Genomic DNA, 14,104 nt, shown 5'->3' on the forward strand with positions numbered 1-14,104 from the left:
ACCTTATCGCTCTCTACAGGTACCTTAAAGGAGGCTGTAGTGAGGTGGGGATTGGTCTGTTCTCCCATGTGCCTGGTGACAGGACGAGGGGGAATGGGCTAAAGTTGCACCAGGGGAGTTTTAGGTTGGATGTTAGGAAGAACTTCTTTACCGAGAGGGTTGTGAGGCATTGGAATGGGCTGCCCAGGGAAGTGGTTGAGTCACCAAATCACCGTCCCTGGAGGTCTTTAAAAAAGACGTTTAGATGTAGAGCTTAGTGATATGGTTTAGTGGAGGACTTGTTAGTGTTAGGTCAGAGGTTGGACTCGATGATCCTGAGGTCTCTTCCAACCTAGACAATTCTGTGATTCTGCTGAATGCCTGGAGTACCTTCTGCTGCACTGACCTTGGGGGTTGCAGGGCTGGTTTTCACTCACTCCTTGCTCTCCCAGCTGCCATTATGGTTCAGATTTTTTAAATTTAATGTTATTATTCCTTCCCCCCCATCTTAAATCTGCTTTCACAGAGGCAGAAACAACATTGCTTATTGGCTTGGCTCTGGACAGTGGTTGGTCCTTTTGGATCTGGCTGGAGCCAGCTCTGATCTGACATGGGGCAGCTGCTGGACTCTTCTCACAGAGGCCATCTCTGCAGCCCCCTGCTACCAAACCCTTGCAACATGAAACCAATACAGTATGACATTAGATGGATAATAGAAGCAGAGTTTATTATGTAGTGGTCTTTTGTGGGAAGTGTGAATAGCAACATCCAAGTGTTATTTAAGGGCATGAAGAGATATGCCATGTTTTGGACTGAAAGTAAATGTATTGCTGCATAGAAAAAATTCTTCTGTAGAATGTGAATCATACAGTTGACTTTTGGTGTCAAAGAAAATTCTGCAACAACAGACAGTTGCTAGCCAGTCTAACTTATGCTGCTTTCTTTGTCAATACTTTCCTGTGGCTTTCTAAAAGTCATGCGTGGGACTGCTAATCAACTCTTACAGTATAATAAGAGACTGCAGAGATCGGAAGAGAATTTCATGTTACACCCAAGATATTTAAATTTTTCCAGCTTTAAGAACTATGTGCCCAAATAATCCATGATTAAACAACTGATTCACACTTAAAACTGTAGGAAACTGCAGTAACTAAACAGGGAAGCCCCACAGTAAAAATGGAATTTCCTGTATTGTAAGGAAAGCTGTAATGACATCTGAACGAGTATTTTGATAGCAATTAACTTTGTTCAGTCTCAAAGCTTTCTGAAACTTCTATTGAAATCCTGGAAACCATTACATTTAAATCTCTAGGGAAATTCTTTCAGACAATTTTTTGAATGTATGCTGACAAATAGTGGTTTTGAACATCTGAATTTAAAAAGCATAAGAATTTTTGTATGATTTCTTCAGGAACATTTGAAAATAATTATTTTAGCTTACTGAGTTACTGCATAAAGAAGTATCCATCCTTTTAGGAAAGGCTTTATTGGTCATACTACTGAATATTTTAAGCAATGACAGGACACCTGCCAGAGATGTCTAGATGTGTGATGCATGTGTCTCTGTTTTCAGGAAGCTGTAAACAACTCAGAACTACGAGTTAAAATGAAAACATGTACTTTTCATTATAAATTAACTTCCTGAATCACTGCACAATAACGCATTGATTCTGCCAGTGTCAGCAGAATTATGCCATAATCCTCAATAATATGCCTCTGAAGAAGGCAAAACAACTTCCTTTATGCCTGAAATTAATTTATATTTTTAGGTTTAATGGTGTTTTAACATTTTTATTCCCTCTCCCCCACCCCCTCCTCCGGAAATAGCCATACCCCACTATGTGAAAGATTTACTAAAGTTCTAGGTATTTTGCACCACCTGTCGTTGGCAAATAGACTAACAGCCTGTAAGCACTTTATTCCTTTAGACTGTAGAAACCATGGTATATTATCTTTTTCTTTTTCTTTCTTTCTTTTTTTTTTTTTTTTTTTTTTACTATATAATTATAATTTTATCTATATAATATTATACATTTTATCTTTGATTTATTTTATGCTAATAAGAGTGCTTGTCATTAATTACAATTTTAATCGCTATAGGTATTTTGGGTAATTGCATGTTTTCAATACTGTCATATTCTCTTAGAGGAAAGATACTAATTCATAAATATTCAGGCTTCTGAATTCATTTCCATCATAAAAGCATCAGTGCTTATGTTATTTACAGTAAGAGTAATATAATTACAGATGCTACTCTTAAAACATAAATGCCAGAAAGATTTATTGTTAGTAGTGTGCTCCTGCCTTCATAGTCAAACTTTGGATCTGGGAGCAAACACAGATTATGGGAAAAATGAAAACTAAAAAACGATGATGTAGAGAACTGAGATTAAAATAGTAGGCTTTAGTTTCCACTATAAATATGTATATATACTGAGTGAAACATCCTAAAACTCTCAGAATTCCATCCCTTTGAGGATTTCGTCTGACAGGCTGTGGCCTCATGATCCAAAGATGATTGTAAAAGTCATACTCACTCTACATGCTGAAAGCAGCTTCAGGGGGCTCTTGGCAGAAACTAACCTCTCCTCTTTCATTTAGAAGAAAGACTAGATGTGTCAAGATATTTCTTACCAGTTCAGCAAACTACACAAGGCTGCTTGAGAACATTAAAAGGGTGTTTTTGTCCAATAAATTACACCTGTGTCCTTCAATATACAGCATTTGTAATTTAATACCCAAGCAGTTTGTGATTTAATACCCAAGCAATTTTCCTTTTTTTTTTTTTTTTTTTTTTTTCCTTAAAGGAATACTTGCAAGCGTGGGGTCAGGTTAAATCTTATTGGAATCAGAGGAAAGTACTGGAAGTCAGGAATGGCTGAACTGAAACAGTCCCCAAATGAGCCCATTGTGGCAAATCTGTGATCAAGTACCCCAAACTGGAGTCAATTGCCTGGTTCGGTTCTGCACTAGTAATCTGAGACAGCGGTGGCAGATGAAATGAGGTAACTCTTATGCAAAAGAAACTGTCATCTGTGTAGGAAAGCATCTTTCCAAAAAGCAGTGAAACACTGACCCCAATTTCTTTTTTGGAAAAAAGATCTCTATTCTTTCCCCACTGCCACTGTTACTTAGAGCTCCTGTTACTCTGTTGCTCCTGAGCTATCAAAAATAGTGCCAAGAAAGATGTGCAGTCTTGCAATATCCATACTCAGCAGGGGGATGAGCCTTGTGTTCTTGCTGTTTCTCTGAGCATGAACCCAAACACATAGAAGGCTTTGATTTTCAGTGGCATCCCCTTTTAATTTTATCATCCTCTATAAGTGTGTACACATCTGCACCCATGGGGTCAAGCAAAAGTAAACGGACATTAGTGCTACAGAAAATCAGAGCACCCTCAAAAACTGTATGAATATTTTCTCCAAGGTTATACAAATACATTTCTAACAGTGATAAAAAGAGATCTCATCTTAAAGAAGAGTTCACATGTCTCAAGTTTTTAAAGACACAAAAGAATGGCACTGCTCTGAGCCAAAGGAGATAATTATTACACATTCATACTCGCTCCTTCTCACAAGCAGAGTATCTGATAGCTCAGCTTATTGGTTAATATGCACAGGTAATGAGAACAGTTTGCACATGTCTGTTTCTTCAAAACCCATGTTTAGAGATAAAGCTCCTCTGAACACTTCAGTGAGTTGGGAAGCAGTTCTTAAGGAGGTTGAGTAGACAGTTTTAGCATGAGGTCCAGCTTTGGTGGGCTCTAGCATGTAAAAGATGCAGATTTGAGTAGAAGAAAAGTGAAAGGGAAGGAGTTGGATGTAGCCACTCTTTACAAGCCAGTTTAGTCCCATCAGATTCTGATGCAGCCACTAATTCAAACTGTGTTTCACTGACTTCAGACCAAGTGAGTTGGGTGCTGGTTTATTAGTAGGAATTCTTAATAGTGCTAAGACTTTTATGTTGCTAGAATAATTGAGAGGAACATGATATTTAGAATCCTTACAATTTTGGGGGCTATAAAACTATTTTAAATGTATATCTACAACAAATGCAGTTTTCATATTTAGTCTTCTGCAGTTATGACTTATTTTTTCCTCTTGAAGTGATTGTTTTCAATTAACACATACACTCATTGAATAAATATTTTATATTTACTTTTATTATTTTTTTTTTTCAAAATAGGGAAGCATAAAAATGTTCAAGATAGAAAAACAATGGATGAATATTTGCTGGCAATTTTTGTTTTGTTTTTGTTATTTTGTGATGGGAAAGTATAGGATCCATTGAAAAATCAGACATAGCAAGCAAGCTGAGATTTGTTAGTTTATTTTTTTTTTTTTAATGTTACTCTCCACTATGCAAGTGTAGAACTTTGGATGTGGCTGCTGAGGGCTTGCAAAATGATATGTAGGATTGATATAACACCTGTACTTGACTCTATACACTGATACTATCAATGAAGGAAATTGAAAGACATCTCTGAATGAACAAATAGGTGGTAAGTTTAAATTCAGAAGGGGATTTATGCAGAGAAGTGATGGAGATATGAGCTGAAAATGAAAAAGGAAGTGAGATTGTCAAAGCTAGTCATAAGAGTTCTCCTCTTTCCTGGCTGCTTTATAAATTTCTGAAATGTATTACAAATTTATTAGACAAGTGCACATTTTGACCTGGCTGGTCATCCTCCCACAGAGCCAGAATATGTTACTTACCTTGCCTTATGTAAGGTTCCTGGCTACAGCTTTATGAACATTACTTATTCTGTTAGAAAAAAAAAATAAATCTATTTTGTCAGGATCAGTCAATCAACACTTAAATAAATAGTTTGCTGCAGTTCAGAATACAGTTTAAATTAATCTTTAAAAAGCAAAATGCTCCCTATTATTGTAGGTAACAGCCTGTCTGAACTGTCCAGAATGACTAATGAATGAGATAACAGAAATGCCTATCACAATAGCACCATATTTGAATATTAATGTTTCAGTCTGAAATTATTAAATATAAATTTTCTTCATTTGATATTGTAAGAGACTTCACAGAGCAATATAATGGAGTAACGAGCAGCATCAGCCTAATAAATTATGTAGTGTGACATCAGAAAAAGTAAATACATTTACTCTTCATTTCATCTTTATGCCACATTTACCCATACAAAACTGAAAATAGCTGTACTAAATGCTGGTCTTCTTTATCTGCAGGCTATGAAATTTAAGTATGGGGAAGTTTAACTATAGCCTGTTGTCTGGATAGCACAGAACAATTTTGCCCAGGTATCTGTTCCAATTTATTTATACTTGTGGAACAAATATCCGCAATAAGTAATGTGGAGACCTAGTAGTTTAATGAAGGTTGTAGGACACCATGAAAGGAGGATATTGGAGGATATTATTGGAGGATAAATTTGTGAAAAGAGCTGAGAGGCTAGTATCCACGAGTTTTAAGAGGGTTTTTGACAATCAGGAGATGAGTTCCTTAAGATGTAGCATATAGCATTTACTTCCATGTGGTTGTCCATACCATGTTTTTGTGGCCTCGTGGTAGACATATTTATCACATTTCAAATGTGCTCATTTTTTATTGTATATACTGCTTTCAAATATTTATCACTTTTTTTTTTTTTTAATTCTTCATTACATGTAGCACTTCAGATTTTCTTAAGAAAGCCACAAAAAAAAAAAAAAAAAAAAAAAAAAGATAAGATTTGTGATTCAGTTTACAGGGGAATAATCTGTTATCGTTTCAGAATATCATTATAAAGGAACACTTTAGATCAAATCAAAATCTAATCTTATTAAGAGTGCCTTCAGTAGTTATCCAGAAGCCATCAGGAGTTGGAAATGTTAGCAGAAATAAATAGACAAAATTCTGTTTGCCTTTTTTTCCTGTTATCTCTCTGAAGATAATGGATATGTGATGATTTATTCAAAATTTAAAATTTTCCTGAGGAAAATGTCTTGGCAAAATACGTTAAGATCCATCAAATGCATTTGTGATTACAAAAGTTACTGTTTGTAGGATGGTTGATGACTAATGACTAGAAGATTAGTGCAAGAAAACCTGAAAGTTAAATGTTTCCTTGAAAGTGCTAATTTGCATAGTAATTCTTTTTCATTTAAAAATTGATTCTGCACCAAAGCTAAATGACAGCAGTCATTTCTTAATCTTAGTAATCATCTTATCCTTATAATTGAGCTTGAAGGGTAACAGTAAGTGTGTTTCAGGCCAAAATTAATGAGTCAATACAAGTGTAGATATAACATGAGATGCACATGGAAAAACAGACTTTAGTCATTATTGCATGTGGAAGTTCCTACTGTATTTACATAAAGATAGTACCCTCATGTTTTCATTCCATTATATTTGTTTGAGTGCTTAATCCAAAATCTGGATGTATGTAGGTGTAGCATTCTTCCCTCCAGGATTCCTGTGGAGGATGGAGAGCTTGTGCTCATTTTACTTGAGATGCTGCTCCAGTAATATTTCTAGGTGTTAAAATATATATATCCAAATATTTCTGGTGTCATTGACTGTTAACTGATTACAAATAAAAATAAAGGGCATTAATTGTGTGTAAAAGTATGAAGTCTATTCATGTCTTATTACATGTAGAAATATAAGGTTTACTAATGTTTTTTACTGAAATTGGCAATGAAATTTTTTTCGTATTAGCTAGAGCAGACTGCACCTAAGAGAAATCAAAGTTGCTCTTGACTTCTCAAGAGCACTGACTCACTGTCATCTCAATTTCCTTTTCCTGCACCTTAGGGAAAAAAAACTGAGGGATAGCCAACAGAGATTTTTTTTTTTTTTTTTCTTTTACACACTAGGAAATACCATAACTAAAAAAAAAAAAAAATAATCAAGAGTCTCTGTGTTGAGACATAAATTATGGTAGATACAGTCATGTTTACCTGCTATGCCCCAAAATCCCCAGTGTGAAAAGGGTGCACTAACAAGGCCTCTTTCTGCCCGACACAATCAAATTCTTTCTTTTCTTTTGATAATGAATACAATTTTTATTGTTGGCAGTTCCTGGCTTTATGAGTTAGTGTATAATTATGATTCATGCATATGAATATATGTATTTACAAAAATGAATGACTGACTGGTTTCCTGTGATTTTTACCAACTTTGGGATCTGAGCATCAATGAAGATAAAAAGCAAACAAAAGCACAGTTAATAAGTTCCATAAGACTGCTTCAAAATAGTAAGCTATGCATTAAGATGCTGAAAAATGGTTTAGGACAGACTATAAATGCCTCTATTTTAAGTCTTTTGCAAAAAGAACTTTGCAAAATGAACAAATTTATCTAAGGTGATGGATAATATTTCATAAAATCAGCAATTCTCCTTGCCAGAGGATACAGGCCAAATCTTTCTAACTGAAATATCATGCAATAATAAAACAGTAGAATGAAATTAGTGCTATGTTAGTGTATGTGGGCTAAAGTTAAAACAGAGAAAATGTTTAGGGACATACTAGGAATAAAAATCCAGAATGAAGCAGCAGCCAGAGACCTTTTGCATAATATAATTACAGTAAAGCCAGCCAAACTGAAATCCCAATATCCTTTTGAAGTCCTAACCCTTTTGAAGTCAATAGCAACACTTTCCCTGTTTCCAGGTACGGTAACTCTGTTTATGCCAGGCTGCCTGCTCCTGCCTGGGTGCAATAGTGAAGGAGAAAGCCTGTGGGCAGGGGGGTGTGCAAGGAGAGCCATGGCTTTTGAAGTTGCTGTTGCTAGGATGTGCAAGACCCTTGCTGGAAATATAGATCATATGAATCAGGCCTGTGTCTTTGAGTCATGGGTCCCTTTTTCCAAGACTTGCCCACGAAGGACCACTTTCTGCTCTCTATTACACGTGTCACTCTGCAAATCCCTCTTACTTCTGAAAGCATTGCACTTTTGTTAAAAATGAATAATGGGGTCTCTGCTCCTTCATCTCCACATTGTTCCTAAAGGAGTAGGAGACAAAATCTCCAACAAAACATGAGGAGTAAGTTTAAAAATGTTTAAAAGTTTATAAAATATTATTAGCAATCTATCATCAATGTTTGGTCAAGGAGCTTAGTTTTGAGTGAGGTGGTGAGTATTTTGCAGCTTAAATGAGGCAGCAATTTTTATGAAGGCTTGAAGAATGGTTAACATTTTCTTTTTGCTAATGCAGAAAACCAGGTTTTAATATATATTTTTCTTAATTTTATGTGATTTTAACTCGAGGTAACAGCTGAAATATATAATTCAGCTGAAGTATCTACTGCAGATTCAATGTGGAGTATCTACCAAGCTCAGACCCTGATTTCATATTAACTTACTTACAGCCTAAGTTACTAAAGAAGTAAATAGGATAGGAGGACAGAATCTGGCTCCTTCTCCTCCTGATACCAACTAGCAATTCTGCAGTATTGTTGGAGTTTTATGTTGCTTAGGTTTGGCATAAAGTCAAGTTTTAGTCCTAATTCGTAGTCCTTCATTTTGTTGAAAGTCTTTGATGAAGTTTGAAAGACATATTCTATGTAGCAAGGTAGATCATTCCAAAAGTTAATTGATCAGCATAACAAAGGTACAAATCAATAAATCTTTTATTTATTTATTTATTTATTAAATGGAAATGCTTTAATAGGTATTGGTATAGACATCATGATCTTAAAAGACTTTGATAAATATTTTATCATTTTTCCTCACTTTGGAAATGAGGAAATAAACAAAAAATAATTGCTACTTAATAAATACAATAAGATATCTTAAATTTCTCCATGTGTATGTCTGTGAAAATGTAAATTAGATCATTTCATTTATGAATTGCATGGTTGATGATTCATCCTCCGGTGTTCTTGATCTGTTTGATATCTTCTGAATATCTGAAGAAACTAAGAATGGAAGAGAGAACAAAACCTTTATGAGTTTGTTTTCCAAAATTACTCTGATTTGAATGATAAGGAATATTAACTTTCCTTCTGAGTGAAAGCTTTGATTTTCCCTCATAATTCTAATGTGATTGGTGAGGGTGAAAGTGAGAAGTCTTAATTAAGCCTTATCTAATATTAATCTAATACAAAAGGCAAGGGTTTAAAGTAACATTACTAACCTTCCAAAAATCACTGTCTGTCACAAGTCTCTATAGAATTGAGAATATTCTTTTTGCCTGTAAGGCTTCCTGACAATGAAACTTGAAAACTAAAATTTCTTCATTTCTTTTGTGACTTCCCCCTTTTGCATTCAGTGACACCTTATCATATCTGTTGCTTCCCACGTTTCATCCATGTGTATTTCTCATATTGTCCACTGTTTTCAGAATACACAAACATTTAATTAAAAAAAAAACAAAAACAAACAAAAAAATGAATATATTGTTTTACTGATTCCTCATTTATTTCTCTTAGTAAACTTGCCATCCAATGCGTTCACCTCTGCAATATCCAATTCTTTCCCCTCTTCCAGAGAATTTCATCTTTCAGGATTTATTTATGAAAATTCCTGTTTTCTTTCTCTCCCTAGGCCATAATTATGATACTAAGATTTTATCAGCAGTTTTATTCCAGGATGGGACTTGAATCCCGTAAGTGTTTGCATTCTGCTGGAAAAAAAAATAAATAATAATGTTTTCGAAGTCCAGAAAGTTGATGCTGGAGATATGAGAACATGCACAGTGACTATTCTGTTATTTATGGAGGATCTCCCTAAAACATTTTTTTTGGGAAAAACAAATCTAAATAAAATATTGGTCTAGATATTACCATTTCTATCTCATTTTCTGCATTACAGCATTTTTAGAAACAATCTCCAGTAGTTCTATCCCATATTTATATTACCGTAGAGCAATGTTTTCCCTTGAACATTTAACAATGAAACTAAGAGTTAAAAAAAGATTACTGTTAGCAGAATGGAAGGCTATGCAATGAAAATAATGGCTCCAGAGAAACAAGTTACCACTGCAATAAATAAAATATGAACCAAACCTCAACTTCCAGCTGGAACAATCTAGAAGAATTTGCTTTATTAAGAGTTCTGTAATATTATTCCTTTCATCTTCCAAGTCATTTGGGTTTTTGAAAGTATTTGTTGTTGTTATAATGCTAACTTTTAAAAATCAAAATAATTTTTGTGCCAGAACAACCGGCTTGCCAATGATTTGTGAATCAATTCCAAGAGTTAATCCTAACTTTAATATTTCTAATTAATTAACCTTGGCTTTTATCAATTGTAAACTGCAAAGAATGAGACTGCTGCACTGTTCTGCATGTAAAATAAATCCATTTTTGCATTAGAAGTAGCTTTAAAACTGGTATCTAGAAGTTACTAATACTTTAAATTGTGTGTAGATAGAAATCACTCTGAAAGAATTGTTTAATAGTGTAAATAAATCCTTAAACAAAAAAAAATGCATTATTAGGAATAAATCCTTCATAACACCATCTTACAAAAGCCTACTTTAAGCAATATTTGGACAGTAAGCTTAACAGAACTTTTATTCAGAACTGTGTGTTGCACTGGTACAAAATGAAGTGGAACTCTGTTAGCTCTGCAAATGGCTCTTTACCTTTGTAGTACAGCTAGGTTGCTGATGAACTGGCAAGGTTAATCTGCAGAAAGGCAAATTGCTTTTCTGTAGGCAGCAAATGCAAAACAGCTAAGCAGAGAGAGCATAGTCATCAGTGCTTCCTCTCAAAAAAAGCAGGCATACTCCCTAGCTCTTATTTTGTTCCCATCAGCATGTTGCAAGACCACTTGGGGAATGTCAGATGATTCTGCATGTAGTGGAAAAGAATTTTTTCCAAACTTCTTGTAGAGTCTGGGGCACAGCAGTAATTTTGATGGATACAGGGCCATATATTGACCACATACAATACAGTTTGACTAAACTCACCTACCATCATCCAGTGATGATATGCTGATATTGCTTGTTGTCTCCTAGTTGCTGTTGTCAGATAGATCTTGTGAACTAACACAGTAGGGTCCAAAAACAAAATCTAAATTGAGGATATCCAACAAGTTTGTCTTTTATTTTGGGAACGTGATTTTTCTTTTGTACAACCTCTAACTTGGGATGTAACTGCCTAGCTGGCATTGGCTGCTAATTTTCAGCATAATATGTTGTTTTGACTAATCTACAGATTTTTCTCCTTAGTAACAGAAGCTACCCATGAAAACCAATTATCTCACTAAACTGCATTATTGCATTTAATCATTTCACTTAGAAACAAATCTAAACTTTTTTTTTAATGTAAGTCAAATGTTACATAGACTAATGCCATAACATGTTATCTCAAAACAGAGGATGCTAGATTTAAAATCAAATGAAATAGTCTGAGACTGATGTATTGTCAAACATCTGAGTCATAATTTTATAATTTCAGCATAAAAAAGAAATATTTTTTTTTAAATTCAAGAATAAGATGAGATGTTTCTATCAGAATTATATGACAGCTTTCATAATATTTCCTTTTCAATTGTACAGATCAAAATATATTTCATTTTTTTAATATTATCAATACTACTACTGAAATAAAATCCATTGTAAACTAACATCTTGCTTTAAATTTCACTTGGATATGTGAAACGCATTTCATTTATAGAGAAAGATTATATGTTTAAATTTTAGGAAGAGATGTGGATGTGTTTTAAGACATTGAGAAATGAAAATGAAGATTTGTCAAAGGCATGAGTGGTAACTTTAAACCTAAGTGTTAAAATGACTTGTTTATTTCAAAATTAAATAAAATGGAAATAAGTGATCCTTGATAATTACATTTGAAGAATGAAAGATTTGCTACATTATAAAGATACTGTAAACACAATTTACAGTGAAATGCAATGGATGGAATCTGCTTATTAACTTTTGTGCATATTGGATAGAGCTTTTTCTCAATGAAGCAGCAGAAATTTGTCATGACTGGTAGCAGCCAAAATGGCAAATCATTTTAATAAAACTGTAACAAAAAAAAAAAAAAAAGAGAGAAGTATTTGCTGATTTATTCAGATTTTTTGAATAACTGAAATTTTCATCAGTAGCTATCTAATAAATGTATAAAACCATTAAGCTAATAAAAATCCTACATAATAAATGCAGAATAATAATTACTGCCAGATGCATTAAATTAATTAATTCTCTTCTGAATCAATTTAGGTTATAATGACTGTAGTCATGTGATTAGGATCTCTTAAAACAATATTTTATCAATCTATCTGCAGTATAGCAAGCCGAGTGTTTCATCTTTAATTTTATTCTGAAAATTTATGAGAAAAAAAATCTTCAGATGGTTGGTTTGTTTCCCTTGCTCTGAGTCAGATCTTCTTCTGTACATTTTTCACTGCCACACTTTCCCAAGTACGTTCTGTCCTGGAGTGTGCCTGTATACGGAGGCAGTGAAGATGTGAGATATACTGGATAATGCTGTGTCATGTCACTGTGGGCTTTCTGCATGACAGGAGATCTTTAAAATCATTTAAAGGGCATGCTGGCCCAAAAGAAGTTAATGGCAAACCCCCCTGGATTCCAACAGAGCCAAAAAACAACTTTAGCAATTTTTCTGCCAGCTAGAATCATTCACATAATCCATGACTGATGGCAGAGGAGCTCGGTTTTGGCTGAGACTCTGGCCCCATGTTTGCCTAATGCAGTATCACTTCAATCTATTTTTAGAAAATGAATTGCATTATTAGTTGATATCTTCTTTAACCTTTTGTAATGAAGTAACTAGAAAAGTATAGAGGAAATGAATTCTTTAGAAGTATAATACTGGCAAATATTTGTCATCCAGGATTTGTTGGTTTATTCTAAATTTTACTTTTAGGTCATACAGAGCCTTGATTTTTCTCTCATGCTTATTGAAGAAAGTCTGGTTCTCATATGAATATGTGACTGTTTCTGTTGTATAGTGTACCAATGCACATGAATGTATCAAGATGTGGAACAACTTCTAGCAAGCTTAAAGAAGGCAAAGTATGTAATTCACAAGATCCTCTTCTTACAGAAACATATAATCTAAGCTAATATTTCATTTTATATCTTCAGGTTACCATGAATTATTTGAGACTTGGCAACACTGATGGTTTACAAATACTTCCTTTTTCCTACTTGAAAGGAGAAAAGGGAATGCAGGATGCCCTGAATCATCTAGTCCTATCCACCCTGTAAGTCTTTCCCCTAATATTTTCTTATCTTGTCCATCACCACACACTTTTGTAGAAAGAGGGTATATGCTTATGGACTAACGTACACTTCTGGCAAGTTTGCAGTATTGTATGGCTATTCTAACAGTGTACAGACCAACAGATGAGCTTTGCCTCACTTGTGAATGTGTCCTGTCTACTAGAGATAGTCTCCCTACATAATCTCTTTTGTGTTGCCATCTCCACGTAGTGTCTTTTCTGGTTGTATCAAAGTACATTTCACAGAAGATGTTACTTAATGCTGATATTTGATCAATGTTTGTCCTGCATCTGCTGGGAAGTGTTCACTAACAACAAAGTTAAGTTTTCAGTCTCTCAGTAAATGCATTGAGCACTTTCTAATATGAGAATCTTCACACATTCTTAAAGTTGGAAAATCAAGGCAAATTTTTAAGCAGGGGATTTTCGAAAACCATAGACAGATATATCAATTTACATTTAGAATATATTCACTGGAAAAGTTGCACTCAATGTTTTCTACAGACCCTTGGAAGAAAGGGAGTTTTATTTAGGAAAACCTCTAGAAATGCTTAACTGAGCACTGCTTGCCAAGCAGTTTTATCCACTCAAGTAGAGCAATTGAGCACAAATAGAAATTCCAGGGCTCTTACATGCGAAAAGACTGCAGAGGCAGCAAGAGATCATCTGTGGAGAGCTGGCATGGCATTCACTAATATACACAAGAGTGATGCATTACTATTTTGAGAGACCTTTCTGTAAATCTCTATTTGTCATGAAGGAAAAAGAAATGCCAAATAATGTCCACAGCAGGTAGGAGCAAATCTGATAACAAGAAATGCCGATACAAAAATTGCATGACTTTTACTGAATTTCTACTGCACATGATATTAAAAGTAATTTACTCACATTTTTCATTACATAATGATAATGATTTTATCTGTAGACCATAATTAATACATGATGGAAAGACTCCTGTGGTTAAAAT

This window comes from Aythya marila, assembly GCF_965140915.1.
Source record: "Aythya marila genome assembly, chromosome: 4".
NCBI lineage: Eukaryota > Metazoa > Chordata > Aves > Anseriformes > Anatidae > Aythya > Aythya marila.